At 38.7% G+C, this 20,647-nt stretch overlaps 1 protein-coding gene and 2 long non-coding RNA genes across 3 annotated transcripts in view; 1 reads left to right on the forward strand and 2 right to left on the reverse strand.

Annotated features, from left to right (window-relative positions):
* The first annotated feature begins 6,229 nt into the window (after window positions 1-6,229).
* Window positions 6,230-11,637, forward strand: LOC139939524 (uncharacterized). Its single transcript, XR_011786324.1, has 2 exons — window positions 6,230-9,988; window positions 10,541-11,637. It is a non-coding gene; the product is annotated as an uncharacterized lncRNA (long non-coding RNA).
* Window positions 11,638-11,776: 139 nt separating this feature from the next.
* On the reverse strand, window positions 11,777-14,182 carry LOC139939523 (uncharacterized). Its single transcript, XR_011786323.1, has 3 exons — window positions 13,560-14,182; window positions 12,765-12,877; window positions 11,777-12,300 (listed from the first exon to the last, which is right to left on the reverse strand). It is a non-coding gene; the product is annotated as an uncharacterized lncRNA (long non-coding RNA).
* Window positions 14,183-17,543: 3,361 nt separating this feature from the next.
* Window positions 17,544-20,647, reverse strand: part of LOC139939519 (CUGBP Elav-like family member 1) — a 122,328-nt gene continuing 119,224 nt past the window's right edge. The window contains exon 22 of the mRNA XM_071935488.1: window positions 17,544-17,720. The gene's annotated coding sequence lies outside the window, so the exon portion shown is untranslated. The remainder of the gene's footprint in view (window positions 17,721-20,647) is intronic.

The following is a 20,647-nucleotide window of genomic DNA, read 5'->3' on the forward strand; positions in this document are numbered from 1 at the left end:
AGATTGAAATTGTATTTTTCAGACAAAAAGCCAACACTTGAGCATTGTTTTTCTGTTTAAGAATCAAGATAATTACAATGAGGTACATATCGTTAATCAATTGAAAAACTACAAGTCCACCTGACTTGTCCGATCATAAGTCCACTGGCCCAGTCCACTGGCACGACACTGAAACCACTGGTCTTGTGTTCCAGTGTTAAATTCAAGCCCTGCCTGCCTATAGTAGAAACAAACAGAATATTGAAGACTTCACATCATAAGGCTGATATTTGAGTTATTTTCCAAAAGTGCATGATTTTGTTATGAGTTGTCACATCCACTACTTTGCAAAACCATCACTACACTGATTTGACTCATCACACAAAGAGCTCAAAGAAATAATAAATAGCCTTTGAATTCCAACATCTCATGATTTTAAACCAAAGTCCAAAACATCTATTTGAAATTGGGGTGACCCTTATTAAAATGTAATTCGATTTAAACACATTTCACAAGAAGCGGCACAATTTCTGTCCAGTGATGTTCCCAAATTACACTATGGGTAGGATTCCACATTGTACCCGACACCGTTACACCGTAAATCAAAATGAAACTGTTCGCAAATACTTGAATAACCGATGGCGTGGAAACTCGTTACTGCTTTGTGAGATTGAGTGTATCACGTATCTGCCTGCAACTGGTCTTTAATGTGTGTAAGGGAAAGGAAATCACAAGACCCAATGTTCAACTCCGTACAATACTTGACCAGGCCATGCCCTTCAGTATAAGGGCAAGTGTTACCCTCGTAGTAGGAGATATTAAGACGCTAAGTGGCCACAGATAGAATGGGCAATTATCCACTTTCTACATAAAAACAAGGAATTCATTGGGGCTCAATTTCACAGCACTGCTGACCACAGAATTCTGGGCTTCTGGCACAATAGCAGTCAAGATAATTGGTCCTTGGGAAAAAAAGTTGGATAATTTGTATCAAGTTCAAGGGCTGACCTACATTCAGACATGGCGTAGGCTTTAATCAACTTTTCAGGCTACTTCACGTTTTGTTCCTGATCAAAAGGGGAAAAAGACAAAAAAAGTCAGAAGTCATACTAGGCAAAATATCATGTCTGGCCATGTAAAGTGCATGACTTCTGGCCGTAAGCGCAGATTTCAGCAGTGAGCATTGTTATGAAATTGGGCCCTGGGGTGGATTTCACAAAGAGTTAGGACTATTCTTATCTCGAGTTATGACCAGTTACTCGTCCTAACTTAGGACTATCAATGCAATTTGTATATCTCCTAGGACTAGTCCTAAGTTAGGACTAGTCCTAACTCTTTGTGAAATCGACCCCTGGTTACAGGTCCTTTCTCAATTAGTGTCTCTGAAATTTGCCTATATTGATCATGTGACCTTTCACAGGCTCACTGCAGGCATTTCTAAGCCGAGGATGAAAATTAAGTATTTTGCACTGTTTAAGGAAACTTGGTCAAATTTTCTAAAGTGGTTAGGAAGTCCTTCTATGCAAAAAATAAGTGGGGCACCAGTCGTAACAATGTAAATTTCATGGGATTTGGAGCTGGTTAACATCTTTCTGCTAAGCAAGATGTTTTTCGGTGCTTTGTACTTACAGCCTTTAAAGGAACACGTTGCCTTGGATCGGTCGACTTGGTCTTTGAAAAAGCGTTTGTAACCGTTTGTTATCAAATGCATATGGTAAGAAAGATGTTGTAAAAGTAGAATACAATGATCCACACAAACATGCCTCCAAATTGCGTGGTTTTTATTTTACATCGTCGACAAACATGGTCGGCCATTTATGGGAGTCAAATTTTTGACTCCCATGAATGGCCTACCGTGTTAGTTCGCAAAGTAAAAGTAAATCCACGCAATTTCGAGGCAAATTTGTGTGGATCATTGTATTCTACTTTTAAACCATCTTTCTAACCATATACATTTTATAACAAACGGTTACAAATGCTTTTTATAGACCAACTCATCCGATCCAAGGCAACGTGCTCCTTTAAGAAATCTGGCCCAGCTAACAAATTTATGTATCTATATATAAAAATATTAATAATATCAAAGTCTTATATGGCGCACGTATCTACCAAACAAGGTACTCAAGGTGCTGAGTATATGTACAAACTTTCAGAAAGATAGGTTATTGCAATGATGAATTTTGAGACCCAATTGGTTAGCACCTTACTAGGGTTTACAAGGTGCTACGGCGCATACAGCAGCCACAGCCAGGAACACTGAGGCGAGCCCCTTCTCTTTTCGATAAGTGCACTGGGTTCTTTTACATATGCTACACAACACATGGGACCAACGGCTTTACGTCCCATCTGAAGGACGAAACAATGGTTAAGTGTCTTGCTTAAAAAGAAGGTACACGTTTGGTAATTACTCAAAACAAATATTAACGTAAAAACTGACTTGGTAACGAGCAATGGAGAGCTGTTGATAGTACAAAACATTATGAGAAATGGCTCCCTCTGAAGTAGCATAGTTTTTGAAATAGAGGTAATTTCTCACTAAAATAATAAAAGACTTCTAGCTAAAAGTCTTTTATTCCTATCTGAAAGCACACATATTCGTCCAACAAGGGTGTTTTTTCTTTCACCATTTTCTCCGAAATCCGATGACCAATAGAGCTCAAATTTTCACAGGTTTGTTATTTTATGCATTTGTTGAGATACACCAAGTGAGAACACTGGTCTTTGACAATTACCAATAGTGTACCTTCCCTTTAAGGACACAAGTGTCACTGCTTGAGCACAAAAAGTAGCTAAGCACAACAAAATTATGCTTACCAAAATATGATTAACAACCAAAATGCCATTTCTCATATACAATCTGTGACAGGTTCTTGCTTTTATTTGCCAAGCAATTACTTTTAAAACAATATTCGTGTGCTCGAGCAGCTCTATGAAATTGAGTTCTAATTACTGGATACACAAACTGATATTGTTTAATTTTGTATTGGGTATTGTCCTGTTTTATAGGTTTTCCCACGCACTTGTTCTAATTTTGCTTTGAGCATTTTTTAAAACTTTTCATTTGCGATCTGCTTCCACAAATAATAAACTTCATGAAATGTTGATAGTTAAATACATTTGTTATTCATAAATTTATTGTCCAGTAATAAACAAATATAAAAACCTAATAATGGATTAGTTATCCACAAAACATAAATTTTACATGAATCTACATTGACTTAAAACTCAAAACCTGAGAGTTTTTAATAATAATATTGGACAGATTATTTCTGTCTGCGGGCCAAGAAAAGCACAAGTCCTTAAAATTTGATTTTACAACTGTTTTTTTTTAGTTCATACTAAGTGTCAAATCGCTGTACAATGATCTCACATAGGACTTGGCAAGGACTCAATGTTATTCAAACACTCTATGTAAGATTGTTCACTAGTGGCTTTAGGAAATCAAAGACAGCCGCCTGGAGATTTAAATGGAGGAACTCTAAGGTCAAATTCCATTTCAAGATTCACTCATTTTCCACCAGATAGAGTCTTTTATTATGAAAATGGAAGAAATGGCAAGTTTAAAATCACTTTGTTTCATGCCCTTCAAAAAGTAACATTTTTGTCAAAATCCCCCAAAACATTCAATACATCTATTGTAATCTTCTGCACATTTGTGTACAGAGAATCATGGTTAATTCCTGAATTGTTGGTGATGATGATATTTAATCAAAATGGCATTGAATTTGACCTGTTCCTCTCAAATATCAACAATATCTCTCTAGGGCTGTCTACTAATAAAGTTTGTCAGAAGTTGTGGAGTAATTGCCAAAAGTACACCCTGCCTTCTAGGTAAACCTTAGCCCTAAATCTCAACAAGCTATATTGCATAATAAACCGTATTTTCCAATATTGACCCATTTCACCTGACGTCATCATCAGAAAAATCTTGAATGCACCATACTGGTGGGCAATTTTATTGTGCGTTTTAATATATAACTCTATGCATAGAGTTTGCTGTGCGATATGCAGTGAAGTGCGTATTTTAGACGACGCGGCGTTAATACACGTAAACCCAACTTGCCCACCAACATGGTGAGCGTGGCACCAGTCGCCCCGTGTGACGCGCATGCAAGGGGTCAATAGACTTTATTGAATAACCCCTTTTTGCTATGAAAAGTCGCCATCTTGTAGGGAAAACCGTATGCGCGTCCAAACGGGTACATCATCGAAGCACTCAGCACGCAACATTCCCTGTTTGATTTCTACGGCACATGCACGCCCACACGCACGCACACGCACCATCTTGTAGGCCAGATATTTGAGCCGCGTGACGTCATATTCAATATGGTCTATAATGTGCTGCTAAAGAATGCTAAAAAATGAACAGTTCATGGGTGAGTAGAAACAAGATGGGTTTTTTGAAACTTGAAAGTCTGGAGTGAGTTGATGTTGAGAATGTGACTTGGTGGGGAGAGTTCCAGCATCAAATCAATATGATAGCACTTACCATCGCGTTTGTCAAGTGTTAATGATTTTCAATCAACTTTTAATGCACCACTCTGCAGTAGCATGCTTTTTATTATTAAAAAAGCCAATCCCATTTTTCCATAGGCTATTTTTTTTTAAAGAAATTTGTACTTTATCTTAAATGTATGTGCTAATTAAATACTTTACTATATTTGATATTTGAAGATATTTGAAGATATTTGAATTACTTGTTTCAGTGAAAGATTAGAAGGGTGATTTCATATAAAAAAGAGGCAGAAAATGTGACGAATCTACCTATTTTTGTTCTTTCTCATGTTAAGGACCTGCCTATAAAAGGCAATATGTCAACATAGGATGACTTTTATCAATAAACCCCTTATACGAAGTCACTCACATCATTGCTGGTCCTTGCTCTATTTTCACAGTGAAATTGTGTTGAAGTTATATACAGGGCCCCGCCTACTATCCCATAGTAATACGGTCGTCAGACTTGACTTATGCCACATAGGGTGTCATGGCGGATTATTTGTTCACTTCTGCACCCAGGCACGAAAGGGAAATAAACGACAACGCCTTCAAAAGAGAAAAAGTATGTCGTAAAAAGTTCAACCTTCTTGCAAAAATTTGTAAGGAGAAATTCATACACGGTACATAGATTTGATAGAAATTAATTGTGGTTTAGAGAAACAAAATCGACTCACTGGTAGAACGAAGCGGCGCTACTGCTGATCTGAAATCATATCGGCCTTCTCTGCTGAAAACTCCGCTCATGGAGCTGCAGTTTTGTGCATTTGATGCCATGCTTTTAGCCTTCACGTTTGAAGTTAACGTTCAGGACAATTTCCCGCTCAACATAAGGGAGTAACTTCGCCCTCCCTGAAGATTTTATATACAGACCGGCTTCTCTCATACCTCTCCAAAGTCGCCATTTGTTGTTGATGATACAAAATACACGCCATGCACCTTGAGTTATAAATCAGGCAAGGTCTCAATAAACGTGCGCGCTCACTTTAAATTTGAGGGGGATAGGTGCATTGAATTGATGGGGTTATAATAGACTGCATCACAATGTTTTTTTTGCGAAACGCGAGCGCTTTTGTTTTGACTCATTAACAAATTGAAAGGGATAAACTACCGATTATTGAAAAATTGATTGGTTGGTTAATTCTTGGTACATTCACAATCGTGTAGCATGTGGGCATGTACACAAGTGTGATCAATACACGTTTGATGTGCCATTATATAACTGGGTACTATACTTTATTGAAAGGTATAGCAAGTGCCCAACTTGGGTTAGCTGGTACTTAAAATTAAAGGACCCCGCTACACAAACCTGACCAAAACTGGAGTGTGTGTTTGCCTTCAAAAATACACCAGACATTTGTTGTTTTGAACACTCCAATGTTGATTTTGTCTCAGCTCCCACTAGTTTCTTGAAACAATCATGTTTGTTAACCAATAAAGCCATGATGAAAAATTGTTTGATACTTGAGGACCCCACCCCTAAGGATGATGGAAAGTGATAAAGGTCTACAAATAATATCTGTAAAAAAAATATATATTTTGATGACAGTTCCTATGTATGAACACTTTAACTGTAAACAAAATGTTAAAATTACTTTGTTGAAAGACCTTCGATTTGTTTTCGATATTAACGATCTTATGTTAAAAAATTATCACCGATTATTGTTCAGTTTTATAGATTCACACAAGTTTCCGTTAGGCGGCCATTTTAAAAGAGAGACGAAAGTAAAAAAACAAAGAGATTCTTTTATCGGGATAATGTATTGCTTACTCATCATTTATTCCTGTCATTTCCCAACTTTACACTTTTGAAGATTCTTCAAATTTGCATGAATTATATTAAATTAATTTACAATAAATAGATGTTACAATATTTATGTGACAGGGTAAAATGCAATCCGCTCAGATTTGAGCGTTGGATTTGTTCCCCTCAGACAGAATGTCAATGATTGTCAGATATCATATTTTTGTTTTTTAATATAAATTTTGTACTGATCAATTCACAAAACGTATAAATTAATTATTTCATTTGATGAAATCTTTATGCACATCGTTGGCAAAAAACATACAATACACACCCCAAGTAATTAAACATGCTTCGTAAGAGTAAAACACAAGCACAGTGTGTGTGTGTAAACAACTACAGAGACACACCAAGCAAGTCAACATTATTAACACACTTATAAACACACTACACGCGTAATAGACTGTTGGTAATAATGTAGGTAAACACGGCAGAATAGAAGTATAATACACTACTTGAAAACAGTCAAAGTGAAACAGTAGTTTTCAAAACCAAACAATTTAAACACACTTCAAAAATTCCAATGGCATCTGCATCAGAAACACTCATATGTTTTGGCGGTAATTTTTTAAAAGTTCAATTAAAAACTAGTACAACAAACCCAAATACTACAGTACAAACATTAAGTTTTTGTTTCTGCCTCTCGGCAAAGTTTCTGACTAATACAAAAACAATCTTAAGGTATACACTAGTGGTGAATTAAGTATCTGAATTGAACATGATTAATCTACATTGGAAAACTGAATGGCAAGATAAGTTCTTCCAGGTCTTTTGATTTGTTTTGTTAAGGACATGATCAGCGAGCACATCACTTTATTAGACCCCTGGCATAATGCTCAACACTGCTGGCACACTAAGTTAACGCTGTGGTTTTTTTACACACCAAGAGCAAATAGCAGCTGTCATTATAAACAGAATGCCTCCTTTTGCGAGGGCGCTGTTTGCAAGTGTGACGTCATTACAGACCTTTTCGCAAATACCATTGCACAAGCGCACACTGTTGAATGAGGTGCATTGTGGGATAGATATGGATCAAAATTGATCACCAGCTAGACCACAATGCATCTTATTCCAAGCTTTACGCTCGCGCCTCAGTATTTGCGAAAGGTCTATGCTAGGGGTCTATTGCGGAATGGTCACTGTAGCTAAGGGTATCATGAGAAGCATAACTTGAACTCGCTACTGCACAACTCATGTTTCATGCCTTGTCCGATTTTGAGGTTCTGACACCGACCATGCACCGACACGTTCGGACACCCCTTCGTTTTGACATCCCTATATGACAACACCCCTATGTTCCACCCCCTATATGTTCTGACACCCCTCACCCTAACCCTATAACCCTCACACTAAACCAACCATGTATAGATCATGGTCCAATTTTAAGGAACTGCTTTAGGAACACAACAAAGCTTTAGCAAACAAAAAGTATGCTTAACAAAATAAGCCAACCAGCCAAAACACAATTCCACAAGCTGTGACTGGTATCCTGTTAATTTTTGCTCAGTAAAAGAATTTGTAAAGCAGTTTGCTGCTTAAGCAACTGTATGATTTTGAGCCCAGGATGAGTTATCGGTACATAGGGGTGTCAGATGGGTGTTGAAACACAGAGCAGTAGGTAACAATTACGGGGTCCCTGCAATTGCTTACATACATCCAAGCAACCAAGACTGACCAATGACTACAAGCTAGACTGAATGGGTAAAGAGATCAACAAGCGATTTGGTCCAACTTCATATAACCATTCCAAGCCAAATGTTTTTGGTCTATGCAGAGACAATTTAAGGGTTACAGAAGAGTAAATTATTGGTTTTATGAAGCATCCATTCATTTCCATCCTCCGTTACCAACCCATGAAAATTTCATCACTCAAGGGCACAATTTTGATGTGGACAAGTTATCTTACATGAAGTATTTCAGATGGATATATTTTTCACAAAAATATGGTTGTGGATTCATGTTTTTTTCACAAAAATATGGTTGTGGATTCAAGTTTATAAGAAGTATGATTTCAGATTAAAAAATCATTCATTTATGATTTCAGTCAAATATCCTGACATGAAAGAGAAATGGTCACACATTCTTAATTTATATTATATGCAGTGCCCTACTTCTTAACCAAATTTTCCCCACTGGGGGCAATTATGCCCGGATTGGGACATAGAGTGATCCTAATTGAGACATACAGTGCTTTCCAATCAAGTACTGGGTATCAAATGAGTGACATATTCTGCCAATGGCTTTGGCCACCAATAGGCCCTACTCCAAACTAATTCTGTGCAACACATACAAAGTTTGTCCGAACAAGACTCGATTGAAAAAGTTATTATTCTTGTCATGTCTGCATTCAGAAACCCAAGTTATCAATGCAGTGCAAGCAACCATCAATGCCCCCAAACTGTTTATATATTGCAAACATGCCATGTCACAGCTCATGCTGAGCTGCCATTTTAAATGGTCAAAAATGCACAAAATAAGCATGGTGGTGAATGCAAAGTGGTTTGAAATACTCGTGGGAGGGGGGGGGGGGTTGCAAACCAAGATTTCTAGCTTAGATTGCGGACCCCCCCCCCAGAGCGGTGGTTCTTAATCACACTAAGTGCATGCAATTGATACAATTTCACAGCCATGCCTAAATAGGGACCCCTGCTAATTTACTGTCTTTGAAAAGGACTTCAGGAGGTCACTACAGCAAGATGTATGATACGACTCATCATTCGATTCTCAAAGAGAAACTCTTCAAGAAAAAGTTCAAATGTTCAGTGAAAACCTGCTGCAGAGCTCAATGACGCATACGTGATACATGACTTCTTGGGAGCCAAAAGCTCGCCTCAGGAATTCCACTCATTTTACAATGGCCAAGAAATTTAGTCGATAATCTTGTTGTAGGGATACTCTGTAATTTCTCCAATTAGTATACCACAGTGTATTCCATTGTTTGAAACTACTGAAAACGTATCAAGAATTAAAAACAATTAACAATAATTTTTAAAAGTTCACAACCACTCCAAAAAATAACAATCACCTATTGTACAGAAAAATGAACTTCAAGCAAACAGCACATGTACTTTTCTGGGATTAAATAAAATAAACAAATCAAATTACATACTACTATCCTGTATAAAACATCCCTTAAAGATGGACTATAACAGATTATTGATATAGCCAATATTACTATTTTTGTACAAGAAATGTAAAATAAGGACTGATATTTTAGTAGTATTCAATAAAACCTTTACCTTCATGCAAAAAAAACACAAACTCGCGCGGCGTACTCCGACCCAGAAAACTCAGTTTCGGCAAAAGCCGGTGACCCACGAACCATTCATACACAGTGTGTGACGTCACACCACGTACCGAAGCTCTGTACACAGTGTGTCAGGTCGATCGTGTGCGTGCATTTTACATGTAATGTACACTGAATGTGGAATAACATCGGACACTATAGGCTGCATTTTTTTGACACAAAAAAACAGCGAAACTGTCCGATGGCAGCGGGTCTTGGGAAAACCACAGTATAGATGAGGAAAAGGCATTTCAGGGAGGCACTTCAGAGGAAAGTGAGGGCTCTAGCGATAAGGGGAGCTCACCGGACGAGAGAGAAGCCGAAGACGTGTTATGAGTACATGTAGTTAACCAGCCCGGGGACGATGATCGTCAGGCCGAAGACGATGAGCCAAACTCTGATGATCGACGGCTAAAGACAGACTGGTAAGGCCACAAAACGTTTCATGAATTATACTGAATGATGCTTCGTTTGATCAGTTTATTTCTGCTCCAAAAAATAGTTGAAGGCTATCCTTGACTAAATTAAAACATGAACGAACATGATGGACAAGGTTTATTGTTTACCTCCATTCACGTTATAATACATGTATGTGAACAACACATGCACTGACTTAGCGGGCAGTAGAAATGTGAGAGGAGGGGTAATTTTTGTCTTGCGTTTTATACTTTGTTGGCAAAATTCATACATTATCAATTTAAACTGATATTGTAGATAACCTATGTTGTTGTTTTTCTCCACCAAGTAACTGCGTGGTGGTTGACACATGTGCATCTACACAAATATCTCATGTACATGTATGTAACTGCTACTTTGGATTATGATTGCCTTCTGGCATGGGTATAGTTTTAAAGCAATTCAGGTACACACATGCAATATTAACACTTCACCATGCAAACCACAAATCTGTTGTTAATAATTTTGTATGAATTCTTTTGTTAATAATTTTGTATGAATTCTTTTGTTTTGTTTTACAGAAAACACTGCAATGATGATTATCAGCAAGTGGTGAGCTTAGGACTATCTTGTCCGTTCAACCGCTGCCACCGACATCATGTTTGATGGCAGCAACACGAAGGACGTTTCCAAACCCTCGTGTACAGTACAGTGGAAGGATTTTCGTATCCACCAACGGATTAGGCAGCTTTGCTTTGGTTTAGTCGTAACAATTTTCCAAGTTATAATGATCCGGAGGGAGTGAGAAATAATTTGATAAGCCATAATAATTTACGTATAAATGTACATGTATATTATTTCATTTTGTTTCTTTCAGATGGGTGGGTGGTTCAAATTGATTAATTTAATTTGAACCACCCACCCCTCTGAAAGACACAAAATGTAAATTACTATGGCTTATAAAATTAGGTGTGTGGTTCAAATTGATTAATTTAGCACTTATGTGCAATAAACTTGTCCCCTGTTGTCAACAATACACTATGATTAACATGGTAACAACATTCAACTTGGTTAGCAGAAATATAAAAACAAAACAAAAAACAGAAGCCATGTACACCTCCATAATAACGACAACACTAAAACTGTATGTATTTGCAAACGACAATAGTTTATTTTTGAGTTTAAAATATCAAAATTGAAAAAAGGTTGCCTAGTGATAGCGAAATCATCTGAACAGTCCGTCATCAAAAAAAGTTAACTATACAACCCTGTCAACGCCCCTCCCCCCCCCCAAAAAAAAAAAACCTAAGCCATGTTATGTACCTAGTTAGCTGTGGTTCTCTTTGTAAATTGTAAATTAAGTTGTACATTAAAAGAATATAATGAAATCATTGTGTACAGACCATGTCATTCTGTTTTTAAACAAAGTTGATTGTACTACCCTGGTTACCCCCCCCAAAAAAAAAATATATATATATATAAAAAATAAAATAAAAACCCACATCAATGTGTACAAGCTAGGGCCCAATTTCATGGATCTGCTTACTGTAAACAAAGAATCGACACTTGCGGAAGCAGGAAATTCTGTGCTTACGTCAAGCGTGTTTCACAGGTTACCAGCAAATTTTGGCTTTTGCGGGTCATGGGTGCATACTTGGTTTATACCAGGCATTCTACGCTTACAAAGTATTAAGTGCAGAAATTTAGCCTTTGGACGTAAGCAGAGAACCGTGACCATAGCGCACATTTTGGTGGTGAACAGATCCATGAAATTGGGCACAGGTCATTCTTTCTTTAAACAAAGTTGATTCTACTACCATGGACCCCCCCCCCCTACCAAAAAAAAGCACAAAAAAATCAATGTGTACAGGCTAGCTAGGGCCCAGTTTCATGGATCTGCATACTGTAAACAAAGAATCGACACTTGCGGAAGCAGGAAATTCTGTGCTTACGTCAAGCGTGTTTCACAGGTTACCAGTAAATTTTGGCTTTTGCCCGTCATGGGTGCATAGTTGGTTTATACCAGGCATTCTACGCTTACAAAGTAAGCTCAGAAATTTAGCGTTTGGACGTAAGCAGAGAACGGTGACCATAAGCACAGAATTTGGTGATGAACAGATCCATGAAACTGGACACAGGTCATTCTTTCTTCAAAGTTGAACCCACTACCTTTGAACCCCCACCCCCCCCCCAAAAAAAAAGCTGTTGCATCCTTTTCCGGCTGGTGAAGGTTGATGTCAATGACACGGGGGTTACACATCAGCTGCGGATGGAGTTGTTTTCATGTCTTGTCACCCTGCTGACAATGAACAAGTGCATTGTGCATGCATTCTATGCGTATCTGTTTAATGAAAAATAAAAAACAAAACCAAATAATCGTTATGTGGGATTTCTTGAAAATTTACAAGGCAGAAATACAATCTCGGAAGGTTTGACGTAACACCATGTACTGACAATCTCTCTTTGAGTTGGCGTAGTTTTGAAAATAACCTTACAGGAGTTAACGCAAAACCAGTACAAAAGGAGTCCACATGCAACCAAACCAAGGGGGCAGGTTTTCTTTATGTCTGATAGAAAACATGACCTCCAACCACCCCCCTCCCCCAGATCTACACCTAGTACAAAACTGTTCAGGTACAGATCGGGGTAGGGGGGGGGGTTCTTGCGATTCAACACCCCATCCCCTCCACCCCCCCCCCCCCCCCCCCATCACCGTGAACAGTTTTCAAAGGGGCAGCTGAAAAACTAAAAATGAAGAAATCATCTGATCCTCTGAAAATTTGCATGCATAGGCCTACTACTTACCTCAAGTGCTATTGAGAATCTTAGGTCTCCATTTCTAGTTCTGGCTAGCATGTCTCCGTACTGCATTGTCTTCGTCCTGCATTCTCATTGTAGTGTAGAGCTGCGAGTTTTTTCTGTACAAAAAAATATAAAAACAAAAAATAAATAAATAAATAAAAAAACTAGTGCTGAAAAAGAACTGGCCTTATTTTACAAATGCAAATATAGTAAACACTCCATAATTAACCGTGCCAAGCCAATAAACACAGCTATAGGAAAACTTCAGACTAAACTTCTCTGGAATTGGTAATTCCTGAATTAGGAGAGAAAAATTCTGAATGACCATGGATGGGCAATTATATGGATGGGAGTTTGAACATATTTTTGAGCTGTGCCTTAAAAAAAAAAGCGAACAATTATTAGGCAGCTTTGGCAAAAACAATGTCCAGCAATCCAGTATAGACCAATATAAATACATGTCAGCGAGGCCAATAAACTGTTAACTGTAACAATCAACTTTTTAAATGGATTAATATAGTGTTCACACATGGTTGAGCATGAACATGCCAGAAAGTGTAAACCAGGGCATAAACATGCCTAAAGCACTTGGGTGGCTACATGGATTCATCACTCAACAGAGTCAATACACTATGTAGCTATTTTATGGTAGTCTGGTCAGATTCAGAGCATGCACATCGTGTCATTTGACAACAAGATTTTTCTTATTACAATTACATGTACATGTATTGGGCCTGAATTAATAATGGAGATAGTTTCTCAGTAGTAGATTTTTAAAAATTATTAACAAGTACTTACCAGGCTTTTCTCCCTCTCTTTTCTGTAATGCCACTTGATTCTTTTGCTGTTCCACGGCCACTTGCGACCAGGGCCACGGCAGAGGGACCCCGCCGACGTCGTAGCATGCACAAGCAGCACTGGCTGGGGCCTGGTGGTAGAAGATCCCCCTGAATTCTCTCGATGCTTAGAGGTTTAAATTTCGGAATCGATCCAGGCTTCTTACACAAACTTTGAAACGTCTAGTGCATCCACAAACAACCAAATAGTCGGCAGTATTTATAGCTGATACATTAGAAACAAAAAGCTTCGTAGCACACACGCACGCCTATAGTGTGGATGAAAACGCATACACAACACACGGAGTAACATGGCGTAATCTTTGTTTACTCTCGTTGCTTCATGGGTATGACATCACCATTTTTTGACCGCGTTCATGACGTCCGCTGGTTTACAAATCCGCTTGGATTTCAGTGTTGGTTTAATAGCCGGGAACCAGTACAGGGCGGGAAATTTCAAAATCGAAGAATCGAGGTCAAATTTTTTCGGTCAAATTGTAGCAAAATTATTTGGAGAAAAACATGACCACAACAATGAATTGATAGTTGAACATAACATAAACAAGTTCTGATAGTGATTTTAATGTAGGAGTACCGTTATAGTCCATCTTTAAGTAATCATGCTTTAAAAAATGTGTCGATTAAACCCAACATTATCAGAAAAAACAACAACTTTGAATTTCACATTTTGATTTATTTATAACTACTTGTCCAGGATTAGTGTCGGGGGGGGGGGGGGAGGGGGAGGGGGTGAAGAGGAACATAGACAAACTCTGGCAGCAAATGACAAGATGTAAGAATCAAGAGAATTTAGATAAAATTTTGTTGTTGTAAAAACACATGATAGAAAAGAGGGGAAACTATTTCGGTCCTTTCCTGTCCAAAATCTGGAATGCAGTTTGGCTATTTACAAAACATCAGTATTTGTACCCCTCCCCTTTTATCCTCAAAGTTGAGCAGAGCCAATTAAAATAGCGTGTCTAAAAATACGGCAATGGAATCAGTTTGTGAGAAATGACAAAATACAATCCATGAGTGACACAGAAGTAAAATTTCATTGAAACAATACAAATAATGTCACAACTATCAGAGGAAATGTGGTTTTTTTAAAAAGAGAAATGAGCATGCAGCTGCCATTCCAAAAGGTCACTGAATTTACACTGCTGTTAACAATACATGTACTGTACATTTTTTTATACACTGTCAAATAAGACAAATACACATATACACATTTTTTTTATATATTAACGTTTGTTTCAAGTATCTCACAAAGCACAACAGAAGTCTTTTGGGTTATCAAAAGACATATATTACATTGGTGTCAAGGATAGAAATAGAACCCAAAGTACTCCTGTGTTATTGACATTTGCAGGGAAGTGTGCTTTTTGAGACCTGGGCACAATTTCATAAAGCCTGTAAGCATATAAACAGGCCAAGCACAGACAAATCTTGCTTAACAGAAGCTGGTTACCAGCCAAATTACATAAAACAATTGTATACATTGCGGCAACTGGTGCCCAACTCATTGTTTGCTTAGCAATTAAGCAGTATTTTCTGCTACACAGCTTCATGAAATTGGGCCCACAGTGCTACCAATACCATCAACTCCCAAATGGTGATCGGCTGTGGTAGGTACCTGTTATGCTAGTTAATTTAAATTGATCAACCAATGTGGTCGATGGTTATAAGAAAGTGTCATCAGCATTCTCCCTGAATAGTGGTCCGCTTGCCAATTGCTATAGTTAATATAACTAAAGAGCCAGTTAAACTTATCTTCAAGTGGTCCGGTTGGCTTTAGTATAGAGTTGAAAAATCTCTCAATTTTAACACGGACTTGTGGAAAAGCTTGATGACAAGTGAAATAAGAAGCTATAACAGGTCCTGCTGACTAGTCACTGAAACAGTAATGGGTAAAAACTTGCTAAACACAGAATAGTATTGCTTAGCAGAATCAGGTTACCAGCCTAAATTACATTAAGTTTGCATTGTTGTGACTGGTGCCCGACTCTATTTTTGCTCAGCATTGTAGAGAATGGCTGTTCATTGACACAAGAAAAAAATAACTGATAACACACTTGGCATTCTCTGGGTTCTATCTCTTTGGTATGGCGAGGCCGTGTCTGAATCGGTGGCTACAGCTATGGCTACAGCTAGATTTCAGCATCAACATGCATTAAAGTATAAGATGTCCTTAGCAACACCCGTAACAACAGTCATAGCCATAGCCGAAGAGGCCAATTCTGATCCGGCCTCAGATGAAATACACAGATGCAGGTTCCTCTAAGAATGTATCTCTTCCCCAAGTAGGTCAACTAAGGAACATTGGTTACTAGACGATGAAAATGGATCAACAACGGGAAAGGAGACTGAATTTTTGAAAAGGGTTTTATACTGAGGAGATTAGAAGGCCTCCAAACTTGACAGAGGCTTCCAGCATTAACCCATCGCCAGTGGTCAACGCCTTAGTGCCTCTTGAACGATTTCAAAGACGATGGGATATTTTCGACAGTGGCGTAACCAGACATTTTTAAAATGGGATGAGGGAAACTAACAAGACGAAATGAAGTTCAAAAAGTTTTTTTGGGGGTGCTATTTCATGTTTTCAAGATTCTTGTTTGCATATTTTCAATTCAAGCCCCCCCCCCTCCCCTCTGGTTACGCCACTGACTTTTGCCAACTCCAGGTGGCAGCAGAGACTGAATGGGTCAACCCACACAGTTGGTTAAGTGACAACTGTCGGAACTTCATCCTACTGCTACCCGTCATCTTTGAAGTCTCTTGGTTTAAAAATCTCACGAAGGTTCTTTTATGAATAAAAAAAACCCCCAAAACACCATGACTGGCCCTTCAACAACGAAGGTCGACGCCTACAGGAAAACCTTTGGTGAAATGATGATGAAGTCATTTATACTTAAAACACTATTCCTGGTTTACTGATAAATACTCAGAACTGACAGTGCATTGATAAAAACTGATAAGTAATCAAAATGGTGGGATGAGGTTTAATTTTTTTCATTTTTCATTGCATCATTTTGTTTTCTTGCGATGAAATCTGCCTTTGAATATTGCACTGTATTAAGAATGTAATACCGCATAAATACTCTGTATGTACAACCCTGTCAATTGGAATAATAGCCTGACCAGCTAAGCAGAACAAAATTATGCTAACTAGAATAAAGTTACCCGACAAAATACCATGTCACATGTGCCAATTATGACTGGTATCCTGCTCATTTTTTGCTTAGCGGCAATATTGCCTACTAAAGCAGTCGGTGAAATTGGGACCTTCAGCACTTGCCACTTAAACCTAATGTAACCGGAGTGCCAGAACCTCCGCAAAGCTCATTTTGCTAATCTCCCACTTTGATTGTAGCTGTTAAAAGCTTAACGGAAATTCCTGCCAAATTGATGCGGAAAAGAGGGGTCACATAATACCCTGCCTTCAAGGAACAATCTCATGATTCATCCACGTAGTTACTGGTCGAGGCAACAACTTTTGTAGTAAAAACAAACCCCTGAAATAACCAGAGCAGTAACGGGATACTGTCGCAGAAAGAGACATCTGCCCGGACACAGCACGGACAGCGGTTTCCCATCCTCATATCCATGGTAACGCATCTCCTTAGGCTTTATGTCCAATTACTTTGGCAACATAATTTGTTAATGCGTGGTTGCACCCAGCCACCATACTGTTTTCCACTTGGTTACCGTCAGTAGTCCATCAGGCAAACTTGTCAAATATTCAGAATCCCGTTCTGAATATTTCCCGCCGTTTTGTCAAGCGCAATTTTTTCGCCCGAGTGACCAAGGTACACTTATTATCTTCTTTCCTGATGGCGGATGGAGGCTTCTTGGCTGACTTTTACCCAGGGTTGTGTTGACTCAGAGACTCATCTTTCCTTATCACACACTCAAATGATAAAAAGAACTCGATGATATTCTGTCTGGTTCTTTTGGGGGGAGGGGGAGGGGGTAGGGGCATGGGGAGAGGGAAAGGGGAGAGGGTGAAAGGGGCCTGGGGAAGGGGATGAAGCTTTTTTTCTTAACCCGTGGATATTCTGTCTGCAGCTGCATTGTGTTGTCATCACTAAAACAATGAACACCATTGTTGCATAGTAGAAGTCTAAATTCAGAAGAGAGAGAGAGAAAAAGAAAGAAAACCATACAAAAATTTGATTGTTGTATTATCTTTACTTTGTTGTTGTTCCAGTAAATCATATTTCTTATTCCACACAGCCATTGGGTAGGTGTTGGATCCGTGTCAAGAATAACAGGGTCAAGTGAAAATCCCTTTTTGAAAAGTTGCAAATGAACACGATTAGTATTGTCATATTGAATAAAAAGAAAATAAAAATGCAAAGGAAGTGGTTCATGGCGTAAGTTTTCCTAAAGGATTCTTTAGAAAAAAAGGGAATCACTGGGTGCGTTCGATTAGCTTCCATGGGTTGACCCCGATCAACCCCCGGTACGTTTGAATAGCTTTGACGTCATTCCAGGGGCTTACCTAACCCCGGTCAGCTCTAAGTACCCTCCTTGTGGAACAGGTCACTTGGGGGTGACCCCCGGTGCAAGACGTCACCACGAGAGGGCAAGTGTGATCGTTCGATTAGCTCTCGTCAGGGGCTCACCCGAGTGTCAGCCACGCGGCGTCAACCCAGGGAAGCTAATCGAATGCACCGATAGAACACTAGCAAGTCCCAAAAATTCTGAGCGCAAAGGTGTTTGTCTGTTAATGTTGTCATGTCCCCCCTGAGAAAGACTCTGCTTATGTCGAAACAGGAGGCAATGAACAAACCATTTTCACATTTCCTGTACAATGTTGTTTTGCATTTACACCACATGTGATTTTGGTTGGCAGTTGGCAACAGCTAATTATAACTTTTGCTTTGAAAATGCGCTAAAATCTATGTTTGATACGGTTCAGGTAAACCAATGCAACTTTCTCACCTGGCATTTGCGTACATAATATACTGTGTACCTGTCCGCCCTCTACACAGTATCTCATCAAATTCGACCAGTTTAATTAAGGATTTATTTTTCATCAGTGAAATTGCAACATTGTACAGTCTAGACCCCCCCCCATCCCCACTCATGTTGACATACTGAATACAACACTAATCACAAAATCCTTCGGTCTACGGTTGCCCTGGTAACCCACTACTCGGAAAGATGGTAAAATTAACATCGAATATTCACTTACCAAGCTCATAACCACGAAACCCTAATTACCTTTGGACATGCAATGCCTCTTGGTGTCCTTTGATACAGACGATTGGATGTCATTCACTAACCCCCCCCCCCCCACCCCCGCAACAAAAAGACAAAAATCACCCAGACTACAAACAAAAACCCCATACTAACCATTTACCTAAATTCACCATTTATGGTTACTTTTTATCATTCCATATTGTTTGATTTGCTATGTGTAAACTAAATCCATTAAAATCATGTAAATTGAGGTGATGGATTTTGTAGGATTTCTTTAAGTTCAGCTCGTAAAACATATATATGTTAAATAGATTATAAATAATCTATTTAGCATTTTAACTTTTACAGCAGCTGTATTATTTTACCTCAATAACAACTTCTCTCCAACCTATAAATTCTTTCATGAAAACATTAATCACAAGGTGCATCCCAAAATAAAGGCCCCCCCCCCCCCCCAACAAAAACCTAACCCAGACCCAGACAATGATACTCCAACTCAGCATTAAGCCAAAGTAACATTGCAAAAAAGATTAGGTGAGGTTTGCGGTGGCACTATTGTTAAGGCCCAGTCACACTGCAGCGATAACGAAAAAGACGAAACGATAACGACGCAAAGAAAACGCATTCTATTGGTTGAATTGCTCCACGCAGAATACGCCCACGCTTACTTGACCAATCGAGGGCGTGCATTTTTAGCGTTCTTGTTTTCGTTATTGAATCTCTTAGGAGTAGTGTTCAACTGTTGGTTCTGATAAGAACCGATGGAGTCGTCAACCATCGTTTTTTTATACCAACATACTACTCAAAAGAGCTGAACACATGGTGCTACTGCAAACCTTACCTTATCATACTTCTATCATGCAACGTTTCAAATCCTACTTTAAATTGTAAATATGTACATGAAAAGTCATGTTAAATAGAAAAAAAGAAAAAAAAGACAGACAATGATAACGCTAGACAATGATGAAGAGGAAACAAAATGAACTGTAGACTAAGATAGGAGCAAAAGTTTAATGAGTTTTTAAACTGACAATACAGATACATAACAATGCTAATGTGCAACAAACAATAAAGAACAATGACATCACTGTGTACTGTGCAAAAACACTATTCCACTCTGGAAAATTAAACATCGCACAAGTTCCCTTTTTTTAAAGGTGCAGTCGGGGTTACTGAAAATTTATCAGTTCAAAATATTAAAACTAAAGTAAAATAGACTTGTGGTGGCATTTTTGTCCACCTGTGATTGCTACCAGTGTAACTGTTACCTATCAAACTGTGGTAACTAAAATCACATGCATTCTTTTACTGACACAACTTTTAGTGTGAATGCTAGCAGGAGCAGAGGTTTGGACTGGATATGGGGAACAATTTCTTTAATCCCTGTGATAATCAATTGATGTACCCCTTTCACTGGGAGTATTGACCCCTTGCACACACATCACGCGCGGTGAATGTGCCACGGTCACCATTTTGGTGGTCAATAGGTTTATGTGTAAACTCTGCGTCGCCTAAAATGCACAGTATGGCGGGTTTAAGATTTTCTGATGATGACGTCAGGTGAATTGGGTCAATATTTGGATTATTAACTACATCATTCCTTCCAATACTAGGATCCAACCTACAGGCCTGATAGAGGCAACAAAGGCGATTGCCTCCATGCCCCCTTTTCATTGCCTTGGTGCCTTTGAAATGCTCCAGTAGAAATTTTTTATTTCCTCATAGGAGAAAATGCCTTGGTGCCCTTGCCCTTTCAAAAACGAGGCCTACACAAGGCATACCTACAACATGATAATGAGATTATCTTGCAACCTTCTCAGAAGTCACATTTTTCAATAAATT

Source organism: Asterias amurensis, chromosome 7, assembly GCF_032118995.1.
Source record: "Asterias amurensis chromosome 7, ASM3211899v1".
In the NCBI taxonomy this organism is placed as follows: domain Eukaryota; kingdom Metazoa; phylum Echinodermata; class Asteroidea; order Forcipulatida; family Asteriidae; genus Asterias; species Asterias amurensis.